The sequence below is a fragment of the Amblyomma americanum genome, chromosome 3, assembly GCF_052857255.1.
Source record: "Amblyomma americanum isolate KBUSLIRL-KWMA chromosome 3, ASM5285725v1, whole genome shotgun sequence".
NCBI classification, from domain to species: Eukaryota; Metazoa; Arthropoda; class Arachnida; order Ixodida; family Ixodidae; genus Amblyomma; species Amblyomma americanum.
The window spans coordinates 111411634-111422320 of NC_135499.1; the positions used below are offsets into that span (position 1 = coordinate 111411634).

The 10687-nt window shown below is 48.2% G+C and overlaps 1 long non-coding RNA gene across 1 annotated transcript; it reads left to right on the forward strand.

The window, feature by feature from the left end:
- Positions 1 to 4976: 4976 nt before the first annotated feature.
- On the forward strand, positions 4977 to 6286 carry LOC144123237 (uncharacterized). The gene is made up of 2 exons (XR_013313051.1): positions 4977 to 5025; positions 6104 to 6286. It is a non-coding gene; the product is annotated as an uncharacterized LOC144123237 (long non-coding RNA).
- Positions 6287 to 10687: the final 4401 nt, after the last annotated feature.

A 10687-nucleotide genomic window follows, 5' to 3' on the forward strand; every position in this document is an offset into this window, starting at 1 on the left:
CAGAGCAGCCCTAGGCACAATTTTAACCTGTGGCAGCTCGGAGCAGTATTGCTTAGCGATGGCTTTGTGGTTGAAATGCAGTTTTTGTTTGTGTTCTAGTTGTTGACATTTCATTATTTTGCAGAATTATTTCTTGCAACTGAGACAAGGTTCAAGAAGTGTAATGTGATAGTAAACTCAAAGTGCTTTAAAATCTCCTGGAGATGCCAATTAAAGGAACACTGAGGAGAAATTGAAGTTGGCTTGTATCGATAGAATATATAAGCTCCTGATCACAAAAACGCAACTCTTACTGAAAAACAAAGCTCTTGTAAAGTAGAAAATAGCAAGAACCAAAATACAGGTATCGCCGCCACAGGGCAATCTCGCAAGTACAAGCTTGATAACGTCATAGGACAAGAGACGCCACCTTGGAGGAATGTTCCTTTTTACATGGAAGCTGCTAAATCTCTGAGGCTGACAAAAGAAGGTTGCGCGGTTCAATATTGAAGTAAGTTTTGTCTTAAAACCGAGAGTGCACTTTTATCACACAAGGAAGACAGACAAAAGACAACCTGAATGTTGGAAGCAAAAAAAGCCGATGCTTGGCGGCTCCACAGGCGGCCAGGAAAGTTTCGACTTGTTATGGCGCTTCGCGTCTATGAGCTTTGTGTGCCTCATGGTTTTGTTTTTAACGCGTCTCGATTTACAAGTGCCGAACAGCAGAGGAACTCCGTGCCGCTTCAAGTGCTAGTTAACCTTTGAAGGAGCCTGTTAAGGCTGGTCAGATGATTGCCGCGGTCGATGAAAAACCATGATGGCACGATGGTCGGTGATCATACAAGGCAGTTAGCAGTATAAAGAGCACTTGTGTCGTCGTACGCTCGCTTGGCGAAACATTCCCGGCTGTGCCAGTCAACTTCAAACTACTTAATGGAAATCATTTATTAGGGACGGGAGACAAGGTACAAGGCAGTTAAAAAAAATTGATGGCCTAGCTGTGTTAGGCCAGCATATACGTAGCGAAAGCGCGGAGACTTCTGCAGCGGAAGATTGCACTCACTAGATGCGCCTTTATTCATGGTTAAATCTTGAACCGTCGTGGCGGAGTGGTAGAGTCCGCCTCAAACTACAATGGCCCTGGTTCGATTCCGAGCCTCGGCACAGGTTTTTTTTTTTTTTATTCAGTGAGTGGGTGGGGGGTTTCAGTGGCGCGCATAGATGCCGCCACCGAATACGTTGGTTAGCGGATAAGCGCAGGCTCTGTTAAAGGGGCAGTTAGGAGAACTCTATCAAATTATTTTTGTTAGCAAAATCTGATAGTTCGGCATTTCAAGGCATTGTTGCCGCCTGTCCGGGAGTGAAAGATGCATTTATTTCAAAGAAATTTGGATTCAAAGTTGAAAAAGATTTTCTCGCCACTCCGATTCAAAATCGGGAACTTTATGACATCACGGCGCACTCTTATGACGCTACAGGACGCAGTGACGTGAAACGTGACGTACGCGCAGACGTGATTTCTCGCGGCTAGCAGTGTGGTCTAGCAGCCGAAATGAAAGCTACTGCCGCCGCACGTTGAAGGCATCTATCGGGGGTCGCTACTGTCGCTTCGTTTACGTTTGCACCGGCGTCTTGTCTGCGTTATGATCGATCCCGTTCCCGAACCTGACGACGAAGTTCTCGCAAAAACTCCGGCCTGCATTTCAGCGACCTCAGCCCCACAGAGCGGGCGATGCTTTTGAGGGAGCACGGTTAGGTTAGGTGCCGGCGGGTTGTTTCCCCCTTCCGCCATGAGCAGCCGTTGCAAATCATATCATAACCCCAGTGCGGGGAGTCACAAGGGGCCAGGACAAGGTCGGTGAGTCGCGCCCATTGGAGGCTGGCCGGGGCTTAGGGGCGAACGGATTGCCATTCCTTGAATGGCGCGGTTGCACGGTGCAGCAGGCGGCATCAAGGTCTCCCACGGTTGCAAGGGCCAGGTTATTTATTTTATTTTTGCCAAAAAAACGAATGGATACTCAAGGGCGCTTGCGTTTAAAGTTGGCGGCTTGAATGTAAAGCCCACGCTTCATCGGCTTCCGCGCGTTTCCGGCGGTACGGGGTCTACTGGATCGGGCTCTCTCGCCCACTTGCATGTACCTTCAGATGTGTACTGTGAATGGATTAAATTAGCCGAGAGCTCGAAAACAACAGCTGCGTCCAACTGCCGAAGCTATTGAATGACGGCACAACACGTACCTCGCTGCAGAGCTGAATCGGTCTGGACGGGCCGGCGGTGGCTGGCGCACCCTCCGCAAAATAGAGACATGCTTAAAGTCTCCGCCAGTGCGGTAAGAGTGCGCCGAAACTGCCAAACGCGTTGGCGGTCAAGCACAGTTGGAGCATAGAGGGTCTCGGTTTGGCCGACGTGACGTCGCCATGCAGCGCGCGCGCGCATTACTCCGGAGTGTAAACGCACCTTAACAGAGCCTGCGCTTAACAGCTAACCAACGTATTCAGTGGCGGCACCTATGGTAGCCACTGAAACCCCCCGCCCACTCACTGAAAAAAAAACCTGTGCCAAGGCTCAGAATCGAACAAGGGCCTTTGTAGTTTTAGGCGGAGACTCTACCACTCCGCCACGACGGCTCAAGATTTAATCATGAATAAAGGCGCATCTAGTGATTGCACTCTTCCGATGCAGAAGTCTCCGCGCTTTCGCTACGTATATCCTGGCCTAACACAGCTAGGCCATCCATTTTTTTTTAACTGCCTTGTACATTGTCTCCCGTCCCTAATAAATGATTTCCGTTAAGTAGTTTGAAGTTGACTGGCACAGCCAAGAATGTTTCGCCGGGCGAGCATGTGAAGACACAAGTGCTCTTTATACTGCGAACTGCCTTGTACGATCACCGACCATCGTGCCATGATAGTTTTTCATCGACCGTGGCGATCATTTGACCAGCCTTAACAGGCTCCTTCAAAGGTTAACTAGCACTTGAAGCGGCACTTGGAGTTCCTCTGCTGTTCGGCACTTGTAAATAGAGGTGCGTCAAAAACAAAACCTCGGGGCACGCAAAGCTCATAGACGCGAAGCGCCATAACAAATCGAAACTCTCGTGGCTGCCTGTGGCGCCCCCAAGCATTGGTTTTCTTTGCTTCCAACATTCAGGTTGTGTTTTGTCTGTGTTCCTGGTGTGATAAAAGTGCGGTATCGGTTTTAAAACAAAACTTACTTCAATATTGAACCGCGCAACCTTCTTTTGTCAGCCTCAGAGATTTAGCAGCTTCCATGTAAAAAGGAACATTCCTCCAAGGTGGCGTCTCTTGTCCTATGACATCATCAGGCTTGTACTTGCGAGATTGCCCTGTGGCGGCGATACCTGTGTTTTGGTCCTTGCTATTTTCTACCTTACAAGAGCTTTGTTTTCTGTAAGAGTTGCGTTTTTGTGATCAGGAGCTTGTATTCTATCGATACAAGGCAACCTCAATTTCTCCTCAGTGTCCCTTTAATGCGCGTTTATAGCCTGGCGTAACGCATGCGCGCGCACTGCACACCAATGTCACGTCGGCCAAAGCGAGACCCTCTATACTCCAACTGCGCTTGACCGGTGACGCGTTCGGCATCTTAGGCGCACTCTGACCACATTGGCGGAGACTTAGAGCATGTCTCTATTTCGCGCCGAGTGCGCCAGCTGTGCCAGCCAGACCAGACTGATACGGTTCCGCGGCGAGGTGCGCGTTGTGACATCATTCAATAGCTTCGGTCGTTAAGCGGTGCTGTTCTTTTCGAACTCTCAGCTAATTTAATCCATTCACAGTACACATCTGAAGGTACATGCAAGTGGGCGAGAGAACCCGATCCAGTGGACCCTGTACCTCCGGAAATGCGGAGAAGCCGTTGAAGCGTCGGCCTTACTTTCAAGCCGCCTACTTTAAATGCGAGCGCCCTTGAGTACCCATCCGTTTTTGTGGCAAAAAAATAAATAAATAACCTCGCCCTTGCAACCGTGGGAGACCTGGACGCAGTCTTCTGCACCGTGCAACCGCGCCGTTCAAGGAATCACAATCTGTTGACCCCAAAGCCCCGGCCAGCCTCCGATGGGCGCGACGCACTGACCTTGTCCTGGCCCCTCGCGACTCCCCGCACTGGGGTTATGATATTTAATTTGCAACGGCTGCTCATGGCGGAAGGGGGAATGACCCGCCAGCGCCTAACTAACCGTGCTCCCTCAAAGGCATCGCACGTTCTGTGGGGCAGAGGTCGCTGAAATGCAGGCCGGAGTTTTTGCGAGAACTTTGTCATCGGGCTCGGGAACGGGATCCATCGTAACGCTGGCAAGATGCTGGTGCAAACATAAACGAAGCAATGGTAGCGACCCCCGATAGATGCCTTCAACGTGTGGCGGCGGTAGCTTTCATTTTGGCTGCTGCTAGACCGCACCGCTAGCCGCGAGAAATCACGGAGTCTGCGTTTACGTCATGTTTCTTGTCACTGCGTCCTGTAACGTCATAAGAGTGCGCCGTGATGTCATAAGAGTTCCCGAGTTTGAATCGGAGTGGCGGGAAAAACTTTTTCAACTTCGAATGCAAATTTCTTTGAAATAAATGCATCTTTCGCTCTCGGACAAGCGGCAACAAAGCCATGAAATGCTTAACTATCAGATTTTGCTTACAAAAGAAATTTGATTGAGTTCTCCTCACTGTCCCTTTAATGTACCATGTACAGTCTAGGTCAAAAGTGTTAAGGCTACAGCATTCAGCTGCAGTGAAATCAATGTTCCTAGAATAATTCATGTAGCGGATCATTCAAAACAGTAGTCAAGCAGGAAGCTTCTGTATCGCAAGAAGAAACCTGCTAGCACTTCAAGGTCACTTGGTCTTTAATATTGCTGTAATGGCTCTGTTATGCGGCTGAAGCGAAAAGCCTTTGGCCTTAAGACTTCACCGACACTGTACATTACTCTTGTTGCAAATGCGAACACTTTGCACACTTTCCAGGCTTCCACTAGCATGAATCCTGCTGCACCATGGAATCCAGGTGTTCTTGCTGAGGTCAATGGCCAGGTACGATGGCTTCTCATATTTAGAACTAGTTTGTAAGCTTGAAATGCTTTTAGCTCTCGTTCTTGGTAACTGCAGGCAAACAATCTAGAAACTGTGGAAACGTATAGGGCTGAGGATCAGTGCACACCTCTCGGACACGTGGAATTTTCCATCCAAATGGCGTGGAGCGGAAAAATATTGCCTGCGCAGGAGCCCCAGGCACAATTTGAACCTGTGACAGCTCAGGGCAGCTTTGCTTAATGAACTCTTAGATCACTAAGCCATGACCACAACCTTTCACCTTTCATGTTCTAATTAGCACAGCCTCTAGTGCTAAGATTTAATTGCTGTGTTTTAAATATTCATAATCTTTCATCTGTTGGTTCTGTGTTTCCGAATATTTGGCAGCATTACTGTTGCCAGGGTGCAGTGGAGCCTGAAGTAAAGATAAAAAGGCTCATCTATGTTGTCAAAGGCAGCTTATATGATTGCACATGAACGTGACCTGGTGGCCCATCGTGCTGCTCACTCCGAAGAAGAGAGCGATGTGTCATGTTTTATCATTAGTAGCGTTTGCAAGGAAAACTGCCATTTTCTTAATGTTACATATAGGAGTCCTGAGGAATAGGATTTTAGCAGTTTTAATGTTGCAAATACTTCTCTCCCCAATCTGTTATAGGGCTTTATACAAAGCATATGTGCAGCTGTTTTATTGCAGATCCACCTCGGGAGCGGAATTTGTCAGTGCAGAGCGGTGGCGCTGGGTTCTTTCCCACGGTCGAGACTTCCTGTTTTGCAAGGACGCCACAAAAGTGACGCTCCTTCCTGGTGATGCTCCTTCCCCGAAGAGCCTTAGGGGAAAGAGCATTCAGGGAAGGAGCATCACCGGCTCAGTATGCCGGCAATCGCTTAAGGCTGGTGGCATGCAGAAGCCTCGGATGAGCTCAGAAAAACTAGCAGCTGTGGGCAGTAAGCCTCTTATTTAGGTACATTTCCTGACTGACAAAGGCATTTGTTTATTTAAGTGTGCATGACTTAAATACCTTTATTTTACAGCACCTGCATGTCTTCAATTTTGTCATGATTAATACTCTTTCAGATGCATTTGATGCATACATCAAAGCTGCACAAGCTGCCGAGGATGAGAAAATGCGCAGAGCAGTTGAATTGCTACCTGGCGGACATGCTGAGGGACATCAAGTAATCATCGCCTGCACCTGCCCCTGTAGTCAATGGCTGTAGTCAGATAAAAATGATAAAATAAAGGCAGCAAGAAAAATTATTTCATTGACTGCAGCCTGGTATTTACTGCTGGGATGCAGCATTTGCTGCACTGAAGGGTTGCAAGTTCATTCAGGTAGCCTACATATTCAGAGCTATTAACTGTACACCAGAGTACGTGTTGCAAGGCCATTGTATCCCCATGTCGAGGCCCTCGTATCTGTACGAAGGTTACGTGGCCCTCGTATATACGAGGGACCGGAGTGACACGTATCTAATAGCGTATATATGAGGCACGTATCACCCGTATATATGTGTTTCGCCATTTGTGGAGAGAACGCGTATGCCATACGAGCACGTATTCATACGACCATATATGTGGACACATATCCAATAATTGCGTGTATATGAGACATATTTAACACATATATACGAGATTTTTCAATAGGGATGACCTACCACGTGACACCACGTGACACCTCTTACGGGACTGCACTGATGCTACTCTCTTGAAAACATAGCATAGTGAAGCTTTCGCATCAAGAAAAGAACGAAGCATTTTGTTCGATAGCCTATTGCTTAAGGTGCATTTTCTCAGGAAACTTTAAGCATTGCGTCTAAGCCAAGCTTATGAATACTGCTCTTACAATTTTCTGGTAAGCATGCACTCAAGACTTTTTTACGGGACGGCACCGGATCGAACGATACCCCTCGGCAACGGGACGGGGTGACATACAGCGTTTGTTGGCACAGGCGATGCCGACAGCGGCGGCGAGGCGTTGCGGTAGCCATCAGCTGATCTATGCGGTGACAGAGCTGATCGATAGATGAAGACCAGACCATATGCTTCGGGTGAGGTGTGTGGCGGAGGGACAGGGGCTGTGCTAGAGCGGACGTGGCAGGTTGTGGACAGGATGTTCCTACCTCCACAGCCTTTCGGCTGATTGGGCGAGTGTGGAGAGGTTCTAGTCGATGCAGCGGATAAGAACATCTGTACAACCACCGGAAGCCGTTGGATGAAGAGCGCACTTAAAACAGTATCATCCGCCTTTGGGGCTCGTGCGCTGAGAAGCTGCAGCATACGACAGAGCAGTTGACTAGAGCGACATGCTCCGAGGTCCTCAGCGAACAGAAGCTGTCGAATGCGCGTTCGCTCCGAAGGGAGGGGGGGGGGGGGCGGTGTCACAGGGATCCCCGGAGGCTTAAACCGGAACTGGTCCAGGATGTCGCTACCTCCTCAGCCGCAGTTGGAGGTAGTGAGGAGGTGACGTGTAAATACCGCGTGGCTTGCGATGTCATTCGGGCCATGTCGATGTGCGCCTCGATCTGGACAAACCAGTGTGCTGGTTTCCTTTCCAAGTTGGGCGGCAGGCGGACCGCAACAGTTGAGAGGGGTTCAGGGGCCTGAGGCGTAGGATTCGAAACCGAGCTGTGTTGCGCGTTCTGCATGAAGAGCCGGTCCTATCGGTGCTCCTTAGCTTTATCTCGCCTCAACAAAGGCCGCAGGAGTCACGTCCGGGTCACCAGCTCTAGAGCGCAGGTGGAAACAGGACCCCTAATTCAGCCTTCTTCTGGACTCCAGAACAAGTTTATTCTGATCTCCTCAAATAGGCCGAGAGGAAGGAAGGAAGGAAGGCCTCGGACGTTGCTGGCACATACCCACTACGGGGGAGTGGCCAAGACACTGGCGGTTAAATACTGGATACAGGAAAGTTTTGACGGGAAAAGGAGTGGTAATAGTGGTGGTGGTAGTGACCGAGAGCCCGATCCTTACAGGCACGCGGCTTGTGTGATTTCATCTTCCTCGCGCAGTCCGCCCTAAAGAGGTGACGCTGCTACACGCTCAACCGTAGTGTCTTTCTTCGACGCCGAAAGAGCTTACGACAGGACAACTCGTCTTTCGGACGCTGTGGAAGGTGACGAAACTGGCGGGTGTGTAATTGTGCTGGATGCATAGTTGAGTATGAGACATATTTTTTTCTTTGGACACGCTGCGAATTGCCGGCCGCCCTCTGATTATACGTCGTTCGGGTTCATATATCATTGAGTACTCATATAAGTTTCAAAATTTTCCGCACTGCTTTCTTCGGCCCACTTTTACAGTTTGAAAAAATTTGAGCACGCTTGGGTGGCATGTTCGCTGACCTTTAAATATGACCCTGCGCTAATTTGTACGAGACATCAAAAAGAGCAACGACCATATATTACACTTTCCGATAATACGCGATACGCTTGTCTCGTGTGATACTTCTTTCTTGTCCTGTCCTTTTTGCGCAGTTATTCATTGTTTCCATAATGTCGCACCAACTACCACTCACCGCACTCTTCTGGAGATTTCTACCAAGGAATAATTTGCGTGGAGTATGCTTGGTGGCAGTTCGATTTTTAGGGCATGTGGGATAGCTGTTCTGACAGGCCTAATCGACATGCGCACAACGGCAATGTAAGCTCAGTGTAAGAACCACTCCACACCACTAGTTAACTAATGATTTGTGCACCTCCATGCCATTTCTGTTTTGTTTTTCTTATTTAAATTTGTGTGGATTCCGTCAGAACTAGAATTCCAGCCAGGTTAGGTTGTTTCAAAATACAGCTCATTTGTAGCGATCACCACCTAAAATATAAACAACGTGCTCTGGAGTTGATACTTAAGAAGTTACGGTGATTGGGTTACCGGGACAAATATACATTGGTCAAGCGCTCAAATCAAAATGCAAAAGAACAAAGATAAGTCTGATTCCCTACGTCCAGTCAAAACCTGAACCAGCAATTAAAGTGAACATGAGGAGATCATCATTTCACTATTCGCCGCTGCAGGCGACGAAAGCTATTACTACGCATAGCCCGCATTCAGTCGGAACTCCGTTTTTCATGCTTGCCGTCACACGCGATGCTAACGTGAGACATAAATTTTGCTTTCCATGTTCCACTAATAGACTTGAGAGCTTCTAACATTCATATTGCACTTTTGGTTAAACCACCAATCCCCGTTATACAACTTCAGTTAAACAACGCGTTGCACCGTCGTTTTCTTTCACGTCTCGTGTTTCTGCGCTCTTTTCCTTCTTAAGTATTGTACAAACTTGCCCAAGTCTCCGTCTTAACGCAACTATTGAGAGTAAGCAGAAAACATTTACAGTTGTAACATTCTTTGAAACGTTTACATTCGGGAGCAAAGAAAAGAAGCGCAGTTTAAAATACCTTCCGCTCTACGAAACTTGCTCGCAGCAATCCAGATGAAGAAACAAGAAATAAAATACGCCACATGCGCTAGAGGCATTTGGGTCGGAGTGCGTAAAACTACACCAAGAAAAGCATTGCACTCATCTGCCGCCCATACTGATCAGTGAGGGCTTTGACCCTGACTTCTCTTTCCTTCCACTTGTTTCAGTTCATTGGAGGAGAAGGTACCGAAACTTTGAAAGCGACCCCCGGAACCGAAACATTGCGAAGTGCACTATGGCCACCCGAGGTTCCATGAATGACAGAGCTCTAACTGCAACTCACAGGACGAAATGGTACTATACGAGTTCTGAGAAGGGGTAAGTTAGATTGGCTTCAAAATGGGTGAGATTCTAAAATTTTCCACTGGTAAGCGTTATGCTCTAGGCGGAAATTATGCAATGGTTGAATGATGTGATGGAAAGGCTCACTTTTTTGGGGGGGCCAGCGATATTCTGCCAACAGTGGCAGCAGATACGTTAACCCTCCTTTAACGCAGGCTTTTCAGTAGTTTATTGTAAAGGAAAGTCGCACCAGAGATAAAAAACGAATGCTGATAGAAAGGAACCACTAGACAGGTCAGCGCGTTTTTCATGTTAACGAAAACCGCTCGAGGCTGGATATGAAAAGAATATGGCAGGCACAAAAGAGCAGCTAAGCAGAGGAATTCATTCATGCGCCTACTCGTTCATCAAAGCTCTAAAAAGCATGAGTTCCAGCCCCCAATGACTGACAATGGAGTGGGGAATCTAGAACAGCGTGTTACTGGCAGCCCACAGGTTTACTGTACTTCTGCACGGTCTTCAAAATATATTTCTCTCCAGGCAGCTCTTATATTCCGCTGGTTAACTTTGGCCACATAGATTGAGGAGGGCGACAATCTTGCTCCTGTCGTTCGCGACTACGATTACCAGCTTTAAATTTTATGTAGCGCATGCTTACTTGCTCACTCCCTGGCACGTTCCGAAGCAGCATCCTCTGCAGTGAGCTTTTTTTTTCTGCCCCTCCACCTATATCTTCCAGACGTGCAACTACTCTGGCTGGCCCTTCTTTGCTACGGCAGAGAATGAGAGGCCAGGGCTTCCTTATGTATCGCCTTCTTCCAGAGCATTATGTGCACAGTGATAAGCAGTGCAGGTGCGTAGCAAGTAATGTAAAGTAGAAAGTTCGCCTATCTAAAACGCGCTCCTCTCTATGGCGAAATTCCGAGGTCGTGGATTCCACCGGCGGCATGTGGCGG